General features: G+C 42.5%; 1 protein-coding gene across 2 annotated transcripts in view; it reads left to right on the plus strand.

Annotated features, from left to right (window-relative positions):
• SGCZ (sarcoglycan zeta) overlaps positions 1-23,221 on the plus strand; it is a 548,799-nt gene that overhangs the window by 180,827 nt on the left and 344,751 nt on the right. The window lies entirely within an intron of this gene.

Consider the following 23,221-nt stretch of genomic DNA (forward strand, 5'->3'; position numbering starts at 1 on the left):
AAAGAAGGCTGATCGCCGAAGCATTGATGCTTTTGATTTATGGTGCTGGAGGAGACTCTTGAGAGTCCCATGGACTGCAAGAAGATCAAACCTATCCATTCTGAAGGAAATCAGCCCTGAGTGCTCACTGGAAGGACAGGTCCTGAAGCTGAGGCTCCAATACTTTGGCCACCTCATGAGAAGAGAAGACTCCCTAGAAAAGACCCTGATGTTGGGAAAGATGGAGGGCACAAGAAGAAGGGGACGACAGAGGACAAGATGGTTGGACAGTGTTCTCGAAGCTTCCAGCATGAGTTTGACCAAACTGTGGGAGGCAGTGGAAGACAGGAGTGCCTGGCGTGCTCTGGTCCATGGGGTCATGAAGAGTCAGACACGACTAAACAACAACACTTAGCTAACATTAATCCCCTTTCAAAGGTAGCTAAGACTGAAACAAATGTTCCAGTATATGTAGCTTTCCTGTCTTCTCCTAATCCTTCCCCTCCAGCAGTTTTCCACGCAGAAAAGCAGCAGGGGTGGTGGTGTGGTGGTGAAATGGCTAGAGGGAAACAGGTTAAGCAGTGTCCTTGCTGCTCTTTGCACACATTCATAGCATCCTTTTGTTAAGAAAAAAAAAGAAATGAAAGGAAAGTTTGGTTACACACAACCACATGTAGACCTAAGCCAGGGGCCACCACCACGTCTTAAGACAGCAAATTCAATTTGTTATTTATGCTTTTGTGGGAATAAGTTCTGAACACATATTAGGCTCCTCTGACACATTTCTTGCCATTGTTTACAACATTTGATGTAACAGAATGGCGAAGAACCTCTTTCTTGGTTGGCAAAAACAAGGAACTTCTTAGCTTTCTGGTGAAGAATCTAATCCAGCGTAAAACAACTAGAAATGTTTGTGTCCCTCCAAAGATTCATTCAGGTCATTTCCACATCCCTTTCATTGCTTGAGGAAGCATGGCTTCAGTTATACACGCAGGGTTTGCTGAAGAGCAGCCATCACAAACTGTTTGAGTCTGCTTGGAATCAACTTGATCCCCTACCCCTCTTTCCTTTTTCCTTCTGTGATGGAACTCCTATTTGGGGACTTCCCTGGCTTTTTTCTGGCCCATGTAGGACCAGTCTGGATAGTTGGCCTTGGTGAAGATTTGATGTTTTCATCCCCAAAATGTTTTTGATTTGAGTTTCTACTGAAATGAGGCTGCATTTTAATGTTGTATTTTAATCTTGTTTTTAAGTTGTATTTTAATCAATTGTTTTTATACTTGGTGTTAGCTGCCCTGAGCCTGGTCTTGGCTGGGGAGGGCAGGGTATAAATATTTATTATTATTATTATTATTATTATTATTATTATTATTATTACAACTGCAGCTCCCTGACAATAATTAGGCAAAAGAAAAGCCTTCTATCACAGCCAACAGAAAGCTTATTTCAAGCCTAATTGCAGTGGTGTGGAGTGTTTTCAGGGATCAAAACTGCAGAGGGAAGGAGTAACCTCAGCTCTCTCCCCCCCCCCCAAATTACAGTGGTACCTCGGGTTAAGTACTTAATTCATTCCGGAGGTCCATTCTTAACCTGAAACTGTTCTTAACCTGAAGCACCACTTTAGCTAATGGGGCCTCCCGCTGCTGCTGTGCCGCCGCAGCACGATTTCTGTTCTCATCCTGAAGCAAAGTTCTTAACCTGAGGTACTATTTCTGGGTTAGCGGAGTCTGTAACCTGAAGTGTCTGTAACGTAACCTGAAGCATATGTAACCCGAGGTACCACTGTACCTCTCCTCCTTTGTAACCAGGCTTCAAAGAAGTCTTCTATTGTACCCAAAAGAACCCTAATTGTTGTTCAGTTTCTGTTAATTGATTCTCATGAAAACTTGCAGATTCTGGCTTCACACAATTAACTCAAGGCAGTGTCAATTTACTCTTGGCAGAAAGCCAAGGTCTGCTTGACCTAGAAACTACTCACTCCGATTGGTTAACGACCAGCACTCAACTCTGTTATCTAGGAATGCTAGTACGTTTGGGGCGTGGTGTGTTAGGAGTAGGAGTGCTGTGTAAGGTTGAGAGAGAGAGTGTGAAAGGATTTATTTTACTTTGTTTTGTATGCAGAAACTCTGCTGGTTTCTTTTTTCCTTTTAATAAATCCTGTAAATAGTTATTCTGAGTCTAGCTGACTAGTCATTTCCACCTCAACTAGCTTCTTCGCTGTGCAGGAAAACTCTGCTACGTTTGGGCTAAAGCCATTAGAGCTATGCCTGACACTTCAAAGTTCCAAGAATTGTAGTGGTGGGGACATTTGTGTCACAGCCAGGGAGCACATGGGCATGCTAACTCATGCTAACTCTTGCCTTTGACAAGTTGGATAACACCTGATGCAGGGAGCCTGCACTACTACATGTGACTGAGAACCCTGGAAAAAATGAAGGATTTAAAGGGAGCCTAAAAGAGTAGAAAAGGCTCCCAGTGCAGAAGTGATTCCTCCAGCTCACGAAGCCAGTGTGCCCATTCTAACCTTCCCACCCCAAGAGTTTGATTAAATGGAGAAGTAGAATGGTCGGATACGGCTATGTTGATTCTGTCTTCTGAGAATAATCAACAGGATGCCCTGCATTTGCTTCAATGCAGCACTTTGTAATGTTAATTTATCATCCCGCTTGTAGCATGGGAAATGTCAGTGAATACAGATGATTCTTATTTACAGTGAAGAACTGAACCATGAAAACATTTTCCCCAATAGCAGACAAGTTGCTACAACATTCAGAGAGTGTGCTGGAAAGTTCCTCTACGACTGCAGTGATTTCCCTCCTCCATTACCCTAAACCTGTCACAATCCATGCGCCAGGTCAACTTTTTGGACACGACAGCTATATAAACACTGCCACTGTGTTATACCAGAAACCAGCTCAAATTTAATCCCCGGCTACACAATTGCATTTATTCTGAGTTTGCCACACCATCCAGGGCCTATAGCCAAACCTTATGCTTGCTTTATTCTGGCCCCTTGAACAGGGACAAATACCCACAGAATTTATAGCAGTGGAAAATATTATTTCAATGTGAATTTTGCCCAATTAGTACATTTTTACACACAATCACAAATCCATGACAGAATGAATTTTTGTATTTTTTTCCACCAATATATGCATTTGGGTCCTGGCTGATCCATTTTGTACACATTACCTGGGTGGAGAGTTTTTGCATTACTGGTGCCACCCAGTCGATGGGCATGTAAATAATAATAATAATAATAATAATAATAATAATAATATGGCAAGGTGCAAAATTTTGAAGGATAATTGTGTTTTGGCTCGTGTGTTGTTTCAGAAAGTTCATCTTTAAATGTGAACTTAGTCAGATATCTTTCCTGTTCCTAGTAGGGGGTTGGACTAGATAACATCCTTCAAAGTCCCATCAGACTCTAAAGTTGCGGTTTATTCTGTGTCCATCCCATTATATTTCCTTTTGCAGTTCAGATTTTAATAGAGGGCAAGATTCCCCCCTGCAACAATATGTAGATTATAGCAGGGCAGTAACTTATGGCAAGTATAGCACCTTGAAACAGTCAGTCACGCTAAGTAATCAAATGCATAATAGAGTCACTTTCAGTGAACACTTATAGAATGAGTCAGTCTGTGATCAATTCTCTCGCAGTAGAAATCTTATGGGACAAGAAATCTTTCAAGTTTGCAAACCATGTGAATGTATTTAGAACGCGGAGGAAATTCTGCAGCCTTGCTGTAGAACTGGAATGGCATATCAAAAGTCAGGTGGTAGTAAATAGTCTTATTTCCTCTTCCTCCTTGTCTGTATGGTGATACAAACAGCTTGACTTAGCAAGTTTTCATCTCTACTAAGCCTGAACAATGTTAAAATGGTGAGGATCGCTTACACTGTTTTTGGACACAGTACAGAAACCTCTCTCCAATCCTTTGCACAAGTAAAGTGGGAAAATCAGCATGCAAAAGCCTGTTTGTACTTGATTGGGTCCTCCCTGTGCATGGGGGAGTTGCGATGTCTGGTGATTTCTGCTAGCTCTGTGTGGTGCTTAGTCTAAATTCCAAATACCGAGGCAGGTATATTTGGACTGAAAATGTTGCCCTTCCAAAGGGTGCCTTCTTTCCAACTGTTCCAAAGTGCATTTAGTCCCACCACTTGGAACTATCTGGAGTTATTCAGAGTTGACGTTTTTAACCCTCTTGCCTGAGCTAGACGGCCTGTCTCCAAAATGCTATAAATACATAAAACAAAACCATACAAGGGAAATGCCAGGGTGGAGAGAGAGGGAGAGAGTAAGGGAGCCAAAGTTTGTTCAATGAGAGGACTATCTTCCAATAAAGGGCTAGAACCACCCTCAAAACCCTCCAGTCAAAGTGCTTGGAAGAGGGGGTGTTGATTCTATCAGACTTTCCCCCAATGCCTTTTTCTCACTCTTTTTTCTAGTTCTCAGAGCATCACAAAGAGTTGGGTGGCTTTTTAAGAAAGAATATTTTTAAGACAAGTATTTCCAAATCTGCTGGTGGGAAATGCCACCTTGTAAAAGCCAGGCTCCCTGAAGAGGATTGGATGTAAGAGATCCAGGCTGCCTCAAGCTCTCACCTCACAGCCACTTCTCACCACTTCTCACCTCATGGCCAAGTGTCTGTTAAGAGGGCTGAGGAGAAAGAGACTAATGGTGGAAGATTACTTTGCCCACTTTGGCCAGATCTGCCCTTTGCTGGGCTGTAAACTTGGGGGTGAACTAGAATAATTTGTTGTTTGCGTCTTGAGCCCCCAACCCAAAATTTCGTAGCCCTATGCTCAAACTTCATGCTGCAAAATGTCTTGTATAGTAGTGGCTCTGTATAGATAAAAAGTGATAATCAATTAATAAGCAGCTGTGCTGGTTTTAAATGCTACCTGCAATATCTTATAGTGTTGTTTTAATTTGTTTTTATATCATTTTTCTTTTTGTGAGCTGCCCTAAAGCTGGCTTATAAATTTGAAATGCTAAATAACAAAACAAGAAGTGGGTATAAAGCTATAAAATGGCTGTTGCAACTTTTTTTGCAGATCATGTTGTGCAGCACCCAGCACTCACTTCCTCTCCTCATGCATCCCTGCACTTCCCTCAGATCTGTTCTTGAGGATTAGGGAACCCCCATAATAGAACAGGGGGACAGAGAAAGGGAGAGGGGAGGGAGAGAGCTTCGGTCCCTGTGTGATTAAGCTCTGAAGTTTCATTGCACTAATAGAACAACTGTGTCGGTAGCAAGACAAGATAGAAGGCAATGGAAAATGTAGCACATACTATCCATAACTTGATTTTGGCTCTGAAGCTTGGTGTCTGGTACACCTATCCTCCCATTGATTTTTCTTGAGAATGTAGGAGAGCATTTCCGCCCTTCCCCATCTTCCTTGAATTGGTTAAATAATCCAATCAGCATTACAAAACAAAGCAGAATGGCTTCATTTTGAAAATTAAATGATTATTTCAAAACTTTTTTTTGCAAATTGTGGGCAAAGCTCATTAGTATGCCATTATATTTATAGAGATGTTACTTGCTGCATTAGTATAATGTCAGAAATAATTATACATGCAAACACATATACACTTTTATACAACCTCCCTTGCCTTTCAGTCAGCATCTGGTATCAGTATCGGTATCGGTAATTAATGTGAACAGGTGAATTTAGAGATATGAAAAGTATTTCCATAACTATATCCTACATGTTCTAGCTAAACATAAACTTTTATTTCTGGGTCATGAGCATATTAGTTTCCTAGCACAATAATATGCTTTTCTGATTTATTTATGCTTATAAGGCACTCATGGGTCCTAAGTAGTATTTATCTGCAGAATGAGTAACATTCAGGCTCTGTAGTTCTTTTTTCCTTGGCATTTAGCTCCTAACAAGATTCCTCAGGACTTGCTTTTCGAAGCTTGGCTCTGATTTGGAGAAGTGTACTGTCTTTAATATATCTGTGACCTACTCATATCGCAGTGAGATTGGGCAGACCCGGTTATTGCAGCCTAGCTAAGCTCCTAATGCCTCACTAAGATGTGGGAAAAATATTGTGTAAGTTTTATTGATGATATAATGCTAGTGTCTTCCATTTTCTAACATACCTTCCACACTGAGGTACTTGTTGTCAATGTGGCTTTTTGGCTGATATGCCTGCATGTCTCACTCAATTTCATTCACACCAGTGGGTGCGGTGTAACACAACAACAAATGTCATTGCATGTTTATGTGTGTGTGTGTGTGTTGTTGTTGTTGTTGTTGTTGTTGTTATATTTATACCCCACCTTTTTCCCTAACAAGACTTACAGATTAAAAACAAGAATCGCCGAAAACATAGAAAAACAATTAAACATTAATAGAATTAAAACTACAGTGATACCTCAGGTTAAGAACTTAATTCATTCCGGAGGTCCATTCTTAACCTGAAACTGTATTTAACCTGAAGCACCACTTTAGCTAATGAGGCCTCCGCTGCTGCCGCGCCGCCGGAGCACAATTTCTGTTCTCATCCTGAAGCAAAGTTCTTAACCTGAAGCACTATTTCTGGGTTAACGGAGTCTGTAACCTGAAGTGTCTGTAACCCAAGGTACCACTGTATATACATATATAAAATCTCTTTAAAACATACAAATAATTACAGTGAAACAGCATGGCATTCATCCTTTCATTAAAGTTAGTCAATTCTCCAAAGTCTGTTGGAACAAGGAGGTCTTACCCTTCCAGCAGAAGATCAACAAAGAGGGATCCTGTCTAGCTTTTGGGGGGAGGGTGTTTCAGAGTATGAGAGTAGCCACTGAGAAGGTCCAACATTACTGTTCCTGGCCCTTTCTGCATATGGGTGCTTCTGCTTGATTTACCCCTGAAAATGGCAGGAAATAATGGGTTGCTGGTATGCCAAATATCATCAGTTTATCCCCCTGATTTTCTGGTTTAATGAAGTTGCAAACAGTTTCTCCCCGGAAACAATTAGGGTGGAAATGAACTTTTCACTCTCCAATAATTTTTTTATTAAATTTTCTGTTTTACAGTTTAGGATATTCATTTGAACCACCTTAAAATATCAATGACTTCCCTTCTTCTCTTTCCATGGTTCATTTTGCATAACCTAAATCCCTGCATATTTTACATAATTCCATTATCACATCCATCAAAACTTATTTACACTGTTGAATTTATCTTAATGCTGCCAACGTTTTCAAGTGTTCACAATCCCCCCCATATATTCAATAAACATTTTCCGATCTTCTTTAAAAATATTTTCTTCTTGTTCTCTTATTCTATATGTTAGCTCTGCAAGCTGTGCATATTCCATCAGTTTAAGTTGCCATTCTTCTTTGGTTGGGACCTTGCTCGTTTTCCATTTTGGGACTAACAAAACGCGGGCCACGGTAGTGGCATACATAAATAACATGTTTTGACATCTGGGAATTTCCGTCTGAATTATCCCCAACAGAAAGGACTCTTGGTTGTTGTTTTTTGGAAAGGCGCTTTTAAACATTTTCTTCAATTCATTATAAATTATTTCCCAATACTTTTTTACCATTTTAGAGGTCCACCACATCTGGAAGTATGTACGTTCTTGAAATTTCCACTCTCGAGGCTGCTTTTATGTCATGCAAAATCTCAAATATAATTAGCAGTAAGGGAAAATTTGGGGAAAGGGAATAACTGCCATGTGAATGCAGCCTATGTCTTTGAGGCAGCATATTTTCCCATGGATGTTCCACTTAGGGAACTTAGGAGTGGCTTGACACACTGTGCCACCCATCGTGATGTGGAAGGTCAGAACAAAGTGTTGAGCCCAGGTACACCTGGGGAATAAGGATGAGTGAGAGTGAGAAAGGAACACAGGAAATGACATTACACTGAATCAGACCATTGCTCCACCCATAATGGAGCAATCAGACCATTGCTCCATTATGGTCCAAACTGACCTTCAACAGCTCTCCCAGGTTTGAGGCAGGGGTCTCCCCCAGCCCACCTCAGGGCAGTTCGCAAAATAAACTACAGGTTAAAGGTAAAGGGACCCCTGACCATTAGGTCCAATCATGACTGACTCTGGGGTTGTGGCCCTCATCTTGCTTTACTGGCCGAGGGAGCCGGCATACAGCTTCCGGGTCATGTGGCCAGCATGACTAAGCCGCTTCTGGCGAACCAGAGCAGTGCACAGAAATGCCGTTTTACCTTCCCACCAGAGTGGTACCTATTTATCTACTTGCACTTTGTGCTTTCGAACTGCTAGGTAGCAGGAGCAGGGACCGAGCAATGGGAGCTCACCCAGTCGCAGGGATTCGAACCGCCGACCTTCTGATCGGCAAGTCCTAGGCTCTGTGGTTTAACCCACAGTGCCACCCGCGTCCCTAAACTATGGGATAAACACAAGTAAATAATTTAAACGAAACAAAGAAAAAAAATGCCCCACCCCAGACACATTTAAAAGGTTGTAGGGTATTAATCAGCCAAAGGCTTGGCTGGAGAGGAACATTTTTGCCTGGTACCTAAAATATATATAACAAAAGCACTAGGCGAACCTCCCTGGGGAGAGTATTCCACAAACTTCCCTAGGGAGAGCTCTGCCACTGGGCCACGCCTTCCTCTAGTAAAGTACATAAAGAGAAACTGCATAGGTTGGACAAATGATTATCCTACATTGGTGTCACCTGTCTGTGGTCAGAAGATGGAGCCACAGCCTTCATCCCACTTCCATATAACTTGATAATGGCATATGATCTGTTGTTTATGTGTGAGTTATAGATTCCCTGAGAATTAGAGGACCTCACACTTGCCATCTGTGGGACCTTTCTCAGAGGGAGGTGTGGAGGGGGGCATTTGTGAAGTGGCTCCCCATTTGCTAAATGCTTCTCCCAGGAGGCACACCTGGCACCATCACTATTGATATTTTTTCGCACCCAGGTTTTGGCCCTTAATTTGGAAGGTACTTAGCTATCTGGCCTCATTTTGTGCTTTTTCCCCTGGGGGTGAGCAGCGCACGGAAAACACCATTTACCTTCCCGCCGGAGCGGTACCTATTTATCTACTTCCACTTTTTTGCGTGCTTTCGAACTGCTAGGTTGGCAGGAGCTGGGACTGAGCAACGGGAGCTCACCCCGTCGCAGGGATTCAAACTGCCGACCTTCTGATCGGCAAGCCCAAGAGGCTCAGTGGTTTAGACCACAGAGCCACCCTGGCCTCATCTTTTGCTTTTTTCCTTTGGGGTTGAGTTGAGTTAGATCTGTTCTTTTATACTATTCTTGAGGAGCCATTTAGGTTGTTTTTTACTCTTATTTTTATACTTGTTTTTAAATTTTCTTTTGTCAGTCACTTTGAGTCACTTTTGTGAAAAAAGGGAAATGATAATAATAATCCCAATTGCTTTTCAAAATAGATCCTGAAAGTTTGCAAGATCTGTAAATCTTCCCATTTTTCTAGTACAGATTGTGCAATGGGGTAAAAAGAAAGTTAAGTTTCATGGCATTTACATGTTGACTGAACTACTTACTGACTTGTAACTATGAACGAGTAAATACTTCTATCCTTTCCCTGCCTCCCCTCTGATGTCTCTGGTTATTTGCTTCATTTTTTAGAATCAACCAGTGTTTTCAGTGTAAATATGATTCATTTATGATTCATCTGGCGGCTCATTTGGAATGTTTTATGCATTTTATACTATTATGTTTAGAAGATTGCACTCGTCGTTTTGTGGGGTTGATCCAGAGCATTTTATCGCTGCCTGGCTAGGATTATATACTATTATCACGTTAACATGACACAACCTTTAAGAAGATGTCCCAGGGCAGTATTTAATCTTCTGTTGACTGGGAGTTGCATTTCATTATGCAGTGGCTCACAATAGCACTAATATATCATTTTATTTTATTTTTGCAGACTCTCTCTCTCTCTATCTCCTTACCTGATTTGGGAACTCTGTTCTCTGTATTTGAATACCACTGATGATGCATTTATGTTTGAAGCCTGGTGATGTGTACAATATGTTATTGTTCTAGCTTCACATCGTCTACAACACAAATGAATGTCAGTTTTATAAACACTTTAATGCCACAAATTCTCTGAAAAAGTTTTCTTAGGAACAATAAACTTTTTTGGAATTTCTGGCAGTTTATCTCAGGGCACTACAGCTCCCATGGGACAATGGCACAGAAACAAAACATCTTAAGTGAATTTGATTGGAACATTGTTTGGATTGAGAGTAAGGGTTGTATCTAATGTAGCATCATGTTAAAGTAACCTAGTATTATACTTAGTCTTTTGGCAAATGTTTTGTGACGCGGAATGTTGTTGCACAAGAAAATGCACAAGCAGGTTGCTGGGAACTTTGGTGCATGATAGAGTGTGCAATCTGTTGCATTTATAAAAAATATATATAGTAGGTTATAAATAGCAGTATATGTATTTGGATGATAATACTATACCGGCATATGTGGTATTGTAGTTGTCAGCATATATAATGAAATAATATACATTTATTTCATTCCCCCCATTGTATTTTTTTTTTCATTTTTCACTTCTCTTTTATTAGGTTCAATTGAAATATTCTCAGTAAAAGATGAATATAAAAAAGCTTTGAGGGAATTAGAGTGGCAAATAACTTACACACATACACACATGCATTAATTTAGCTGTTAAGAGAGCAGAACCCCCATAAAGCTTAAAAATTGTGGAGGAGAGGTCACATTCCTTGACCTTAATTATCCCAAATAGCAGTGGAAGCTGATCTGCTAGGGCACTGCCCCACCAACCTTGGTCTTCCCTTAGTTTCTTACAACCCCAAACTTTCTTACAACCAGTTGGCAGGTGACTCTGCCTCTCATTGACTCTGACACCACTCACTGCTGGTCTCTTTGCCTTCAAATCTACCAGTTCCAACCGCCACCACCTGGGAATGTGGAAGAAGTAAGTGGTGGTGGACACTGGAAACTTCTTGGAGTGGGTAGAGAGATCATGCCCCTCAGTGGGTCATGTTTAGTTTGTGAGCCACCACTTACAAAACCCTACTGTGGTCGCTTTCCTTACTCCATATCAGTGGTGTCCAAATTTTTTTCAAAGAGGGCCAGATTTGATGAAGTGAAGGGCCGTGAGGGCCGACCAAAGTTGTTGACCTTTTCCCCCCTTTTTTTAGATATAAACTGCCACAGGGGCCAGATTAAACCAACCGATGGGCTGGATTAGGCCCCCAAAATGGACTTTGGACATGCCTGCCATATATCATGTACCTCACCAGAACCATGTATTAATACAGTGATAAGGCATCCCTGCATGAACTAGGCATTTAGATCTAATTCACGAAGGACTCCAAAGTACTTTATTTTAGTGGGGTGGCATACACATGCCATAAATAGAGAGAATAATCTCTTGGTGAAATAGCTGCTTGTGAGAAACCTAAGAGGAACAATATTGGGCTGCTGAGATTGAAATTATACTTTTTTAAAAAAAACAAACCAATGTTGTTCTCACAATAAATAAAATACAATGCCGTGAGATTTATGTCATTTCTTAAGGAGAAGAACGGCAAAGGATGATTTCATGTAGCAATAAAAAGGGATAAGTGCCCCCATTTTCAAGCTTGCACATATACTGCTGTCTTAGAATAGGAAATGTGCCAGCAGGCTTTAGAATCCAGAACAATTTATCAACAGCAGAACACTGGTGATGTATTACACTCGGGAAAGCAGAACGTTTAGATGGCTTTTGCTTTGCAGATGTAATTTAGATAAATTAAACTGAGTCAGAGTTCCTTTGTTTTGGCCTTCAGAAGAAAGAATTTGGTCTGAAACCAGGCATTGAATCGGGCCAGACTATATGGGAAGTCTCTGATTGCAGCTCACAGTGATGTTAGGGAAATGTGGTGGTGGTGTTGTTGTTTAAAAAAAACCTTCTGAGCCTTTTAACGTATCTAACGCTTTAAATTCCTTTAAAAACACTGCTATTTTAAAAAAACTTATCTGAATTTTGTAGGGCAGTTTTCAATCAAAAATGCCCACAAGTATCTTTCTGTCTGTGAAAATAAACACATTATATTAAGGGAAGTAACCTGCAAAATGTTGTAGGTTAGGCAGAATGCATACACATTCATGTAGATTTTTAATTTTTTATAAATCACAAACTGACATGGAAATAGTGAGGAGTTCCATGTTCCATTCCACTAAATACTTAGTGTACAAGTGTGATGTGTCATTGTGCATCAGGGATGAGGAATCTCAAGCCTGGGGGGTCAGATGCCATCCTTTGGGTCCTTCTATCTGGTCCGCAGAACTCTTCCCAGAACTCCCCTGCCCCCAGACCAGACTCCTCACTGGTCTTATTTTTGCTTAGATGGAATGTTCTCTTGAACTTTCATAATGTCTCTTGCTTATCTGGGTGGAGGATTTTTGTGCACAGAAATCGGTCCACCGGGGTGGACTTTGTAATCTATGGTACTATGGTGTTCTGAGTGAGGCCAAAATTTGGCAACCCCAAATGGATCTTCTCAATTACGGATCTTCTCAATTTAGTGCAACCTCTGCTCGGTGCCATGTGTGGCAGAACCACTAGCATTGCCCTAAATCCGACACTGAGTCTACTGTACGAAGGTAAAGTTTGCATTTGTTGTTATGCCCACTTTTGCCTTCAGCCTTGCCCTTGGAAAGTTGCCCAGAAGGGAATGTGCCCCTCTGGCTGAAGAAAGATTCCAACCCTGTTGTATATAAAAACTGGAAAAATGAGAATGAGCCACTCTACGTGGGCTGCCCTTGAGACTGACCGAGAAACTGCAGCGAGTGCAGAATGCCACGGCGAGACTACTTACTGGACCCTTGCCATGGCATCACATTCACCCGGTGCTATACCAGCTGCACTGGCTCCCTGTGCAGTACAGGATCAGGTTGAAGGTGCTGGTTTTAACTTTTAAAGCCCTTTGTGGCCTAGAACCCTCATACCTACAGGACCACCTCTCCTGGTATGTCCCACGGAGGACCTTACGGTCTTCAAATAAAAACATCTTGGAGATTCCGGGCCACAGCTAGAGCCAGGGCTTTTTTGGCCATGGCCCCGATCTGGTGGAACGCTCTGTCACAAGAGACTAGGGCCCTGCGGGACTTGACATCTTTCCGCAGGGCCTGCAAGACAGAGCTGTTCCACCAGGACTTTGGCCAAGGCACAGTCTTACCCCCTCTCTCCTTCTGTAATCCTCATAGAATTCTAACCCAATGGTTGGCATTAATTTGATTCTGAATTGATTTTAGAATGTATTTTAATTAATTGACTGTGATTTTATGTAAATTGTGCTATTTTTACTGTTGTTAGCCACTCTGAGCCCAGTGTTGGCCAGGGAGGGTGGGATATAAATAAAAACTTATTATTATTATTATTATTATTATTATTATTATTATTATTATTAAGTTGACATGTCTGCCCATCTCTGCTCTCAGGCATATAGGATTGCACATGGTGATGCACAGGAGAGGATGACAGCAGATAAGGTAGAATAGCAAAGAGGGAGACATACTGTCTTCCAACATGGGCCAGCATGAGAATTCCTTCTGCTCTTGCACATGACACTCCACGGCCCCCATGGCATTGCCTCTTTAACTAGGATGATCTAGGAATTTTCTGAGCCCAAATCCCACAGTAAATTTAACCTTATCACACCTCCTGGACTAGTGGGAAGGGAGGAACTGAATGTAGTTCTCCTTCAGAATCTGTGCTGCAATGGATTTGAAAAGTGGTCCAAGGGTTGCCTTTGGAAAAGAATTTTTTTGAACAGCTGGTTCAGTAAGCGCGAGTGCACAGGGAATGATAGGACATGATAACATCCCATTCCTCCCAGTGACAAAGGAGGGAGTTTTCCCCATAGCTACTTCTAGAAGAAGAAAAGCACATGGATCTGCCACATAGCACCTCATTATGCCCAAATCTTATATAAAAAATGTACTGAACCCCTTCACACTCTAGTTCCTATGGGTCCTATGAGTAGAGTGTGTTCTGTCAAATTTGAGTCCCACAAGATCTAAAGTGGGTCAGGAAGTTTTTATATATGGTAATCTGAAATGCAAGTTTCAGGCCTAAGATGCTGTGTGGGAGTCCCATATGATCTCCTTCTTCTAAAAGTAGCTATGCTTTCCTCCCCACCTATGGATTAGTTGGGATGCGGGTGGCACTGTGGGTTAAACCACAGAGCCTAGGACTTGCCGATCAGAAGGTCGGTGGTTCAAATCCCCGTGACGGGGTGAGCTCCCATTGCTCAGTCCCTGCTCCTGCCAACCTAGCAGTTCGAAAGCACTTCAAAGTGCAAGTAGATAAATAGGTACCGCTCTGGCGGGAAGGTAAACGGCATTTCCATGCGCTGCTCTGGTTTGCCAGAAGCGGCTTAGTCATGCTGGCCACATGACCCGGAAGCTGTACGCCGGCTCCCTCGGCCAATAAAGTGAGATGAGCGTCCCAGAGTCGGCCACGACTGGACCTAATGGTCAGGGGTCCCTTTGCCTTTACCTTTATGGATTAGTTAATTTAAGTGATTGCCAATAACCTCTACAGAACTTTGAGAAGACCATGTCTGTACCTGACTGCAAGCAACCTCATCCATATGTGCTTGGAATTCCTACTGAAGACAGCAGCCCTAGTGCATGGCTCTTCCTCTTCCTCACAAAGCAATGCCACCATGGGGATGAAGATCTTTGCAGCAAAATCCTCACTTAGTTACGTATACAAGCTTTTGCAAGACTGTGCATTGTCACAGTCAGTTTCCACGTCTCTGCCAGCAAGCACCGTTGATATGGATTGCAAATAGAAAACGTCATAGTTCTTGTGGATCAGGAGCAGTTATTCCCCTTTCAAATTATCCCTTTCTTAGTCAGTTATCCATATTCACTGTTTAGATATAGACTTGCAGCTACCCAGAAGTAAATGTGGCATCCTGCTTATCTCTTGCAGCAACCATCAAGGGGAAACACAATTTGTTCCTGAGCCTTTCATTTAGCATTCATGTATAAGGACCCAATCAAACTGAAGTGATTACCGCCCCCTCCACAAGTAACTATTGTGTCAAATGGGACTTTGCAGTTCAAATAGCTACATATCAGAGGGGAATTTCAAACCAAGGCATGACAATGAAGAAGACAACTTCTGGAAATGTGTAACCTCAGAAAAAGATAATTCCTCATTATGCACATAAGAAATATAAATACGTATGTGCAGCTGAGGAAAAGTTAAGTAAACACAATCATGAGATTTTTCTGATCTCTTGACCTGAACATCTTGTTTTAAATGTTATTTTGTTGTGCTACTTTAATGGGATTTGTTGCATATTTTAATTGTAGGTGCTTATTTTAATATTTTTCTGTCATTGTTTTATTGTGGATTATAATATTGTGTGTGTTTGTAGATAGATAGATAGATAGATAGATAGATAGATAGATAGATAGATAGATAGGTTTTACACTTGTAAACTGCTTAGAAACCACTTTGGCAATTAAGTGGTATATAAAATAATAAATTCATAATTTAATGATGATGATTTTTCATGGAGCACTCAGTAGGAAACCTTTTTCAAACTGAGGGCCACACTCTGTTCCTGCCAATCTTCTGAGGGCCACATGCAGTGGTGGGTGAGGCTAAGGACATGTTCCAGCAGGGGCAGACCATCCCGTTTCACCACCTGAGGCAAAATGTGAAGGTGCCCTTCTTCTGAAGCCTCTCTTCTGGAGCCAGTGTGGTGTAGTGGTTAAGAGCGGTGGATTTGTAATCTGGTGAACCGGGTTCGCGTCTCCGCTCCTCCACATGTAGCTGCTGGGTGACCTTAGGCTAGTCACACTTCTCTGAAGTCTCTCAGCCCCACTCACCTCACAGAGTATTTGTTGTGGGGGAGGAAGGGAGAGGAGAATGTTAGCCGCTTTGAGACTCCTTCGGGTAGTGATAAAGCGGGATATCAAATCCAAACCCCTCTTCTTCTTCTTGTCTTACCACGGTTGTGAACTGTGGCTGCAGCTTCCATGTTCCAGCAAGACCTTGGGATAAGTCTGTGAGATCTTTCCAGAACCTGGAAACCACAGCTGCTTCTCTGGCAGCAGTGGTGATGGCAGGGTGAGGAGAAGCAGTGGCGATGAGATCGTGTGAGAGTTCTCTGAGACCTCATGAGATCTAATGATATCTCACTGGAAGCAGCTGTTTCTTCTTCTTGCTTCTCTGGCAGAGGCAGGAGGGGAACCTGTGGGGGTGTCACCCCTTGGGATTCCACCACCCTTGACAGCTGTCTTAGTCTGCCTCATGGATAGGCTGATTGTGTGTTCCAGCCGGTCAAAAACATGTTTGGAATGCAAAGTAGGGCCAGAGAGGGGTGTGGCTGAGAAGAAGGGGTGTGGCTTGGGGAGAATTCCAGGGGCCAGGTAGAGAGATCTGAAGGGCTGCATTTGGCCCCTGGGCCTGAGATTCTTGATGTGATTCAGACAGATCACACTGACATGCAGTGTCCACAGCAGTATCCTAAGAAGTCTCTCTCAGCAGCCGTTCTCCTCACACACCAAGCAAGAAGCAGAAAGCAGTTAAAAACGACAGTTACTTGAATAACAGTCACAATAGAATTGAATGCGTTTCTCATATGACTCACAGTCCTCCAATCACATGAGAGCTATCACCAAAGGAAAAAACCCTGTGCAGAAAATACACAGTAATTTAATATAATTCCAATTTCATGAAATTAAACCATTATCCTTAACAATTCCCCACCCCTGGCTTAAAGGGAAGGACAAGATGGCAGCCATGTGCAGAACTCAACTGGACCAGCAGTTGAATCTTACTTTAAAACTGGTGAGGGAACAGTGTCCTCCATTGAACCTCAAGATGGCAGATATCTTAGAGGCTCAGTGCCAGTGCTTGTGTATGAGTGCAGTCAGACACCACTAGAAAGTAATAGGACCATGGAGAGTCTGGCGTCAGGGCTAGACCATGAGCAGTGGTCTGCAGAGAGCCAGAACTGAGAATCAGGAGACAAGTCAGGAGTCAGGGCTAGCAAGCAAGACCAGAAGCATAAGATATTCTAGAGCGCAAGTAGACCTTCCTTGAGCAAGGCTCAGCTGGATAAATAAGCTCATTATACCACTACCTGCCTAGAAAGTTGCTTGGTAAACAGAGTCAGTCCAGAATGCTCTTCACAGGGGAGGTTGCCACCTGCAATTCAGTGATTCACCACATGGGGCAGCTACACACAGATTCTAGCAGCTCCTGACTGTTGACCTGGTTCTTGGCTTCTGGGCAAGGACAGGTGACAGCCATGCCATAAGCTGAGGGTAGATCTGCCTGAAGATGAAAATTGGCCACATATCTCACGGCTCTGATAGTTACAGATGTAGCCTAGAGCGGTTATAGCTGTAGTAATCACTGCTCCCTCTCAGAGTTGTCATTCATTTTTGGGAATGACAAACAGGTTAGGAGAGAGAGAGGTCTTAAAAACTCGCATTCATTCATATATTTTTTTAATATAAAAAGAGTCAATAGGCATTTCAGTGCACTGCATTAAAAAAGAATTTATCTGCTTATTCTCATCATATACAACAATGTGATATTTGCGGGCCATAGCTCCAGTGTATTTTCCTACTGCTTCTGTTGTCACAGTTTGACAGGTTGTGATGATAAATGTTCAAAACAATAGATGGTTTTCCATTTCTGCTTTGACAGCAGCATTATTCTTGGTGGTTAGGCTTGCAAAATGAATGTGATTGGCTAAAGCAGGTGAAGGACCTTAAAGGTTGTGATGGGCAGGCAGTGTATATTGTAGAGACCCCTGGTTGGGAACCTCTGGCATGGCCTGCAGGCCTCCCTGCCTGGCCATCAGAACAGTCCTTAGACCACCCTGCTCTCTGGCTCTTCTTCATAGCCTCTCTCAGTGTTTCCGCCTGGCTAAAATGTGTCACTTGACTCTGATGATACCTCTTGTTTGTCAATATGGAGGACAGAGAGCTGCATGTGTAGAAACTATGGAGGCTATAGAGGGGGTGTTTGTAATGTGAATTAGTTCAAAGGTACATTGCTCCACACACTTTTGCTTATTGTTCCAACCAGCATAGGGATGTGGCCCCCAGAATCTTGCCCAGAAGGGAATGTGGCCCTTGAGAGCTAGCGTGGTGTAGTGTTTAAGAGCGGTGGACTTGTAATCTAGTGAACCGGGTTCGCGTCTCTGCTCCTCCACATGCAGCTGCTGGGTGACCTTGGGCTAGTCACACTTCTCTGAAGTCTCTCAGCCCCACTCACCTCACAGAGTGTTTGTTGTGGGGGAGGAAGGGAAAGTTAGCCACTTTGAGACTCCTTAAGGGGAGTGAAAGGAGGGATATCAAGTCCAAACTCCTCCTCCTCCTCCTCCTCCTCCTCCTCCTCCTCCTCCTCCTCCTCTTCTTCTTCTTCTTCTTCTTCTTCTTCTTCTTCTTGAGTTCAGAAAGGTTTCCCACTCCTGCGCTGAGGCATCTAGTTGTGTTCTGTAAAACCGGGCATATTGTAAACACAGGTACCCTCTACCGTGCCAGTGAGGAAACCACTCAGTGTCAAAAACAGTGGACAGGTTTTGCTCTCAGTACAATGCTGTTCTCATAATCAGTACCTTGCTTTTCCTACTGAAGTGAACAGCACAAAGTTGCTCCTGTGGGAGAAATTATGAAATTCTGAAATTTCTCCTGTGGGAGAAATTATGGAGGTACATTTCATTGGGGAACCATAGGATGGGGGCTAACCCCGCTACCTGCCTCTGGTGACCCTGGTCAAACAAACTTGCTTCCAGTTGCACAGCCCACTTCTCTCTACTGCATAGTTTGTTCCCAGTGATCCTGTTTCATGTTCATGCTAGAGTGTGATCAAATGTTGGGGAGCTATAATTACATAATAAATGAGAAAACTAATAAGGATATCTCTTTTTAGAATGGCTTTAATCAACCATATTGTTGACACATTTCGTGACTGGAGAGGCGCTTTTCTCACTCTTTATTGGCCACATGCTGTTTAAACACTCATTTCAACGACATATCTTATAATAACAGGAGGTATAGTACCTAATGCTCCCGCTTAGTTTAAAATTCCACTTTAGATGAAAAGCTCAAAAGGTCAACAAAATCTTGGCTTCCCAAGAACGTCTCTGAACAAAACACTGTATATCTTACAGATTTCAAATGTATGATCCATTGGTACACCCATTATAGCCTTGAGAGACTATGAAAATAAAACATCTTCACATTTCTGATCTCTGGGGTAATCAGTTCCAACAGATTAAGACTGTTTGTTTTAAAGTTTGTGAGTGTGTGCACCTTAACATCCCGAGTCCTGGTTTAAAAATGTATCTGGCTGGGTTATTTGTCTTTGGTTTCCATGCTGTCTGCAGTACCATTTTCTCATGGATAGCTGTTTGTTCTTTTGGGATGTGTATTGATTTGCATAGGGCTTCAGCATCAGGCTCCTAAAATAATTCTAGCAGCAGGGTTGAAATAATGGCAAGGAAGATAGATAGCATATGAGCAAGAGATTTGATTAAAAATTAGATGGATGATCATGTTTCTGAAAAGTATTATACTTTAGGGGGGCTGTTTTAATTGGGCTTGTATACCTTGTTATGGCATGCTCTCCGTTACATTACATTACAACCCAGATTTCCTTCAAAACAGCTGCTGCCATACAAATGGACTAGTCACTTTAATATAGTATCAGAGTCTTGGAGACAGGTCATACATTATGGTAACAGTCTGAGCACTGTTTCTGTTGCTGCAATTGTAGCCTGCAGGCAGAGTCCTGTGATTTTTAATTATGGTTCTTTAGTCTACCATGAGTCCTGTTTGAGCATTCAAAAGTGCATTCAGTGAGCATGCCACTGGAGGAGGAATCATGCTCCACCCCATAACCTGCATGGATTCACCAAAGCCAGTGCATGAGGCTGTGCTCTGGTAATCAATGAATGTTCAAAGGGTAAGGGCAATGTCTGTGCATGGGATGTATTTTGGAATATCAGAACTGGGTTATAGGAAGAGGCACTTTGATTGTTTGCCCAGGTAATAACAGGAAGCCTATTCAGATTCTGTGGCTGGGTGGGCGATATGGATATGTCAGCATCTCAGTTTTCCCATGGAGAAAAGAGCCAAGTCTTAGCAAGCATTCCCGACGAAGCACAAAGCCTTTGCAAGTTGTGATGCAAACACTTGTGAAAAGTTCACTGGCAAACCTGCCTTTTCCTTTGCTCTAAAACTCCAAAATGTACTATGGAGAGGGCTGGGTAAGACATTGCCAAATGCTGCCACACTGAAAGTACAACTCCTGACAAATGCAGAACGGGCATGGCATGGCACATGAAGGAGTGCAAGTTCTGCAAATCAAAGTGATCGAGTGAGCAGACATGGGGTTAGTAAACTGGCCCCAAGCCATTAAGGGCTTGGTAGCACCTTGAACTCATCTCACTGGTGAACCAGAAGCCAGTGCAGATTTTTGAGCCCAGCTGCAATATGCTAACAGACTTTCACTTCTGTAAGCAATCATGCTGCAGCATTCTACACTAATGACAGTTTCTGGACCCAGGGAAGCCCCAAATAGAGTGCATTGCAGTACTCCATTCTTGAAGCTACCGATATCTGAACCACTGAGCCAGTCCAGGAATGGTTGTAGGGTTTGTGTGCTGAGTTTCCTTCTGCATTAAGCAACAGACCTAAAAATATACATTTTTCCAAGGACTGAATCACTGCATGCTTCAATAGTGTGATTTTCTTTTCATTACAGTAACAAGTATTATCAGTGAATTTATAAGATGGTAGAACCAGAGTCATCTTGCCCATAGAGGCAAGTGGTGTGGGGTGCCAGGGCGCCAAGTTCTGGAGGGCGTCAGGGAAGAGGCGGAGGAAGACTTTTAGAAGACATCTGAAGGCAGCCCTCTTTAGGGAAGCTTTTAATGTTTAACAGACTACTGTATTTTAATACTTTCTTGGAAACCGCCCAGAGTGGCTGGGGAAACCCAGCCAGATGGGTGATATATAAATAATAAATTATTATTATTATATTATGATATCGCTGCCCTCGCCCGCCTCCGCCATGCCACGCTGAAGCAGCACCACGCCAGGAGCCTCCGCCTGCCGTGGCCACTATGGCACAGCCTCCAGGGAAGAGGCTGAGACTGGGCGCGGCACCTCCCAGCGTCAGCTTGCGCCCTCGCCCGCCTCGCTGAAGCAACACCATGCCTGGAGCCTCTGCCTCTTCCCCGCCGGAGGAGCTGCCCTCCAGCCTCTGCCCGCCTCCTCCAGCCCCACAAAGCTGCTGGCCGCACCATAAAAAGGTCAGCATCTCTGGGAAATGGGGGAGGGGGGGCACCGGAAGGATCTTTGCTCCACGGTGCCAGATATACTTAAGACGGCCCTGGGTACAACCCTTGGGAATCTTGGCATCCTAGCATGTCATGGGAGAGACTGCGACTCATTGCCCATGCTTTGCAAGCTAAGTTCCTTTGGTAAGGAGATGTTCTAACACTGCAGTCTAGGAGTGGTACAATGTAGAGGTGCCATCTGTGGCGACTGCATTAACAATGGGTCTTTATTGATGCTGTATCATGAGAGTGCTTCAGCAGAAATCCTCCATTTCTATTCAGTATTTGAAGTGTGGTAAATCTCTCTTTTTATTGTGCCGTAAAAGATGACATGATATTTAGTTACTCTAAATGCATATTGTGACCCGAGATGCAATTCACATAACCTACTTACCTTGAAGTACTGGAGTCAATAGAACTGCTCTGGGACAACTCTGGGGGTAAGTGAGCTGTAAATTTCAGCCTAAATACCGGTTCTTGCTTTCCCCCACCTCCTCTTTCTCTCTCTATCCTTGACATTTAACTTTCTAGCTGTACTGAAGTAATGGATTCCATTTTACAGGGTATATTTTTTATGGGTAAAAGAACTGGGCTAAAATTCCCTTAACTAAAAATATGAATGTAGATTGCAACTCAGCCAGAATACATTAAACACTTTCTCATGCAACAGATGAGATAAAATTAATAAACTATATGTTCATGTATGTTTTATGAAATAGGCCTGTAGTCAGAACAAAAACAATTAATGTCTTGTGAATCTGTCACAAAGTTTATTAGTTTCTTTATGAGTTTTATTCATTGTTTTTAATGCTGGAGGTGAATTATAGACCATCGTTTTCTTCTTTTCTCAGACTCCCTGTAAATTCTCATTCCACTGGTACGTATCATAGGAGTTCTCAGACAGCCAAGAGCAGATAAAAGAGTTTTGGGAGGCATTCCAAACTCATTTGGTGTTCTACGTAGGCGATCTTTGGCTTTTAATCAGCGCCCTGTGATCAGCATTGTCAAACTCATATATGAAGAGTTTAAAAATTCGGAGAGCTACAACGGGGTATCAAGTGGTGATCAGCAATCATCAGCCTCTCATTTATGTCCTGCTTGCATGCCAAAAACGGGTTCAAAGCAATTTACAAGTATTAAATCAGTTATAGAACACAGACATACATAAATAAAACAGTTTCATGAAAACATCTGTAATGTAAATTTACTTACAGAATACTTAAAAGAGTTAAAAGAGCAATTAAACCAAATAGATCAGGAAGTTCATATTCAGGGGAATACTTGCCTAACAGCCATATCTTCAAATATGTCCGAAGCATTTGCAAGGTGTATTTAAATTCTGAAATGTAGCCATAAAGGTCATCAAGTAACAAGTAATAGAAGTCCTTAAAACACACACACACACACAGCCAGCCAGTAAATATGAATGGTTGTGTAGAAGAAACTGACATAAGGAGATATCAAATTCTGTCCAAAATTGGCAGTATGGATTTGCCTTTCTAAAATGGCTTACTTAGTGAATATTAACAATGTGGCATTGAAAAGTCTACCAGGGCAGGCTCTGTGATGAAGCAGAGCAAAATAGTTGGCAGGCTCAGGCAGCAGATTTGGAACACCGTTAAAGGGGATTAACTTGTCAGTCCCAACCATGAGGCAGCCATCAATTCATCTGGCAGATTTTGGATACCATTAAAGGGATTCAGATTGCCGTGGTTAGGAAAGCATTTGGATTTTCTACCTCAGTAATACTAATTTACAGGACCAGCACTAGTGTGTGTGTGTGTGTGTGTGTGTGTGTGTGTGTGGTACCTGTATATACAGTGGTACCTTGGGTTAAGTTCTTAACTTAATTCGTTCCGGAGGTCCGTTCTTAACCTGAAACTGTTCTTAACCTGAAGCACCACTTTAGCTAATGGAGCC

This window comes from Podarcis erhardii (assembly GCF_964252035.2).
Source record: "Podarcis erhardii genome assembly, chromosome: 9".
NCBI lineage: Eukaryota > Metazoa > Chordata > Lepidosauria > Squamata > Lacertidae > Podarcis > Podarcis erhardii.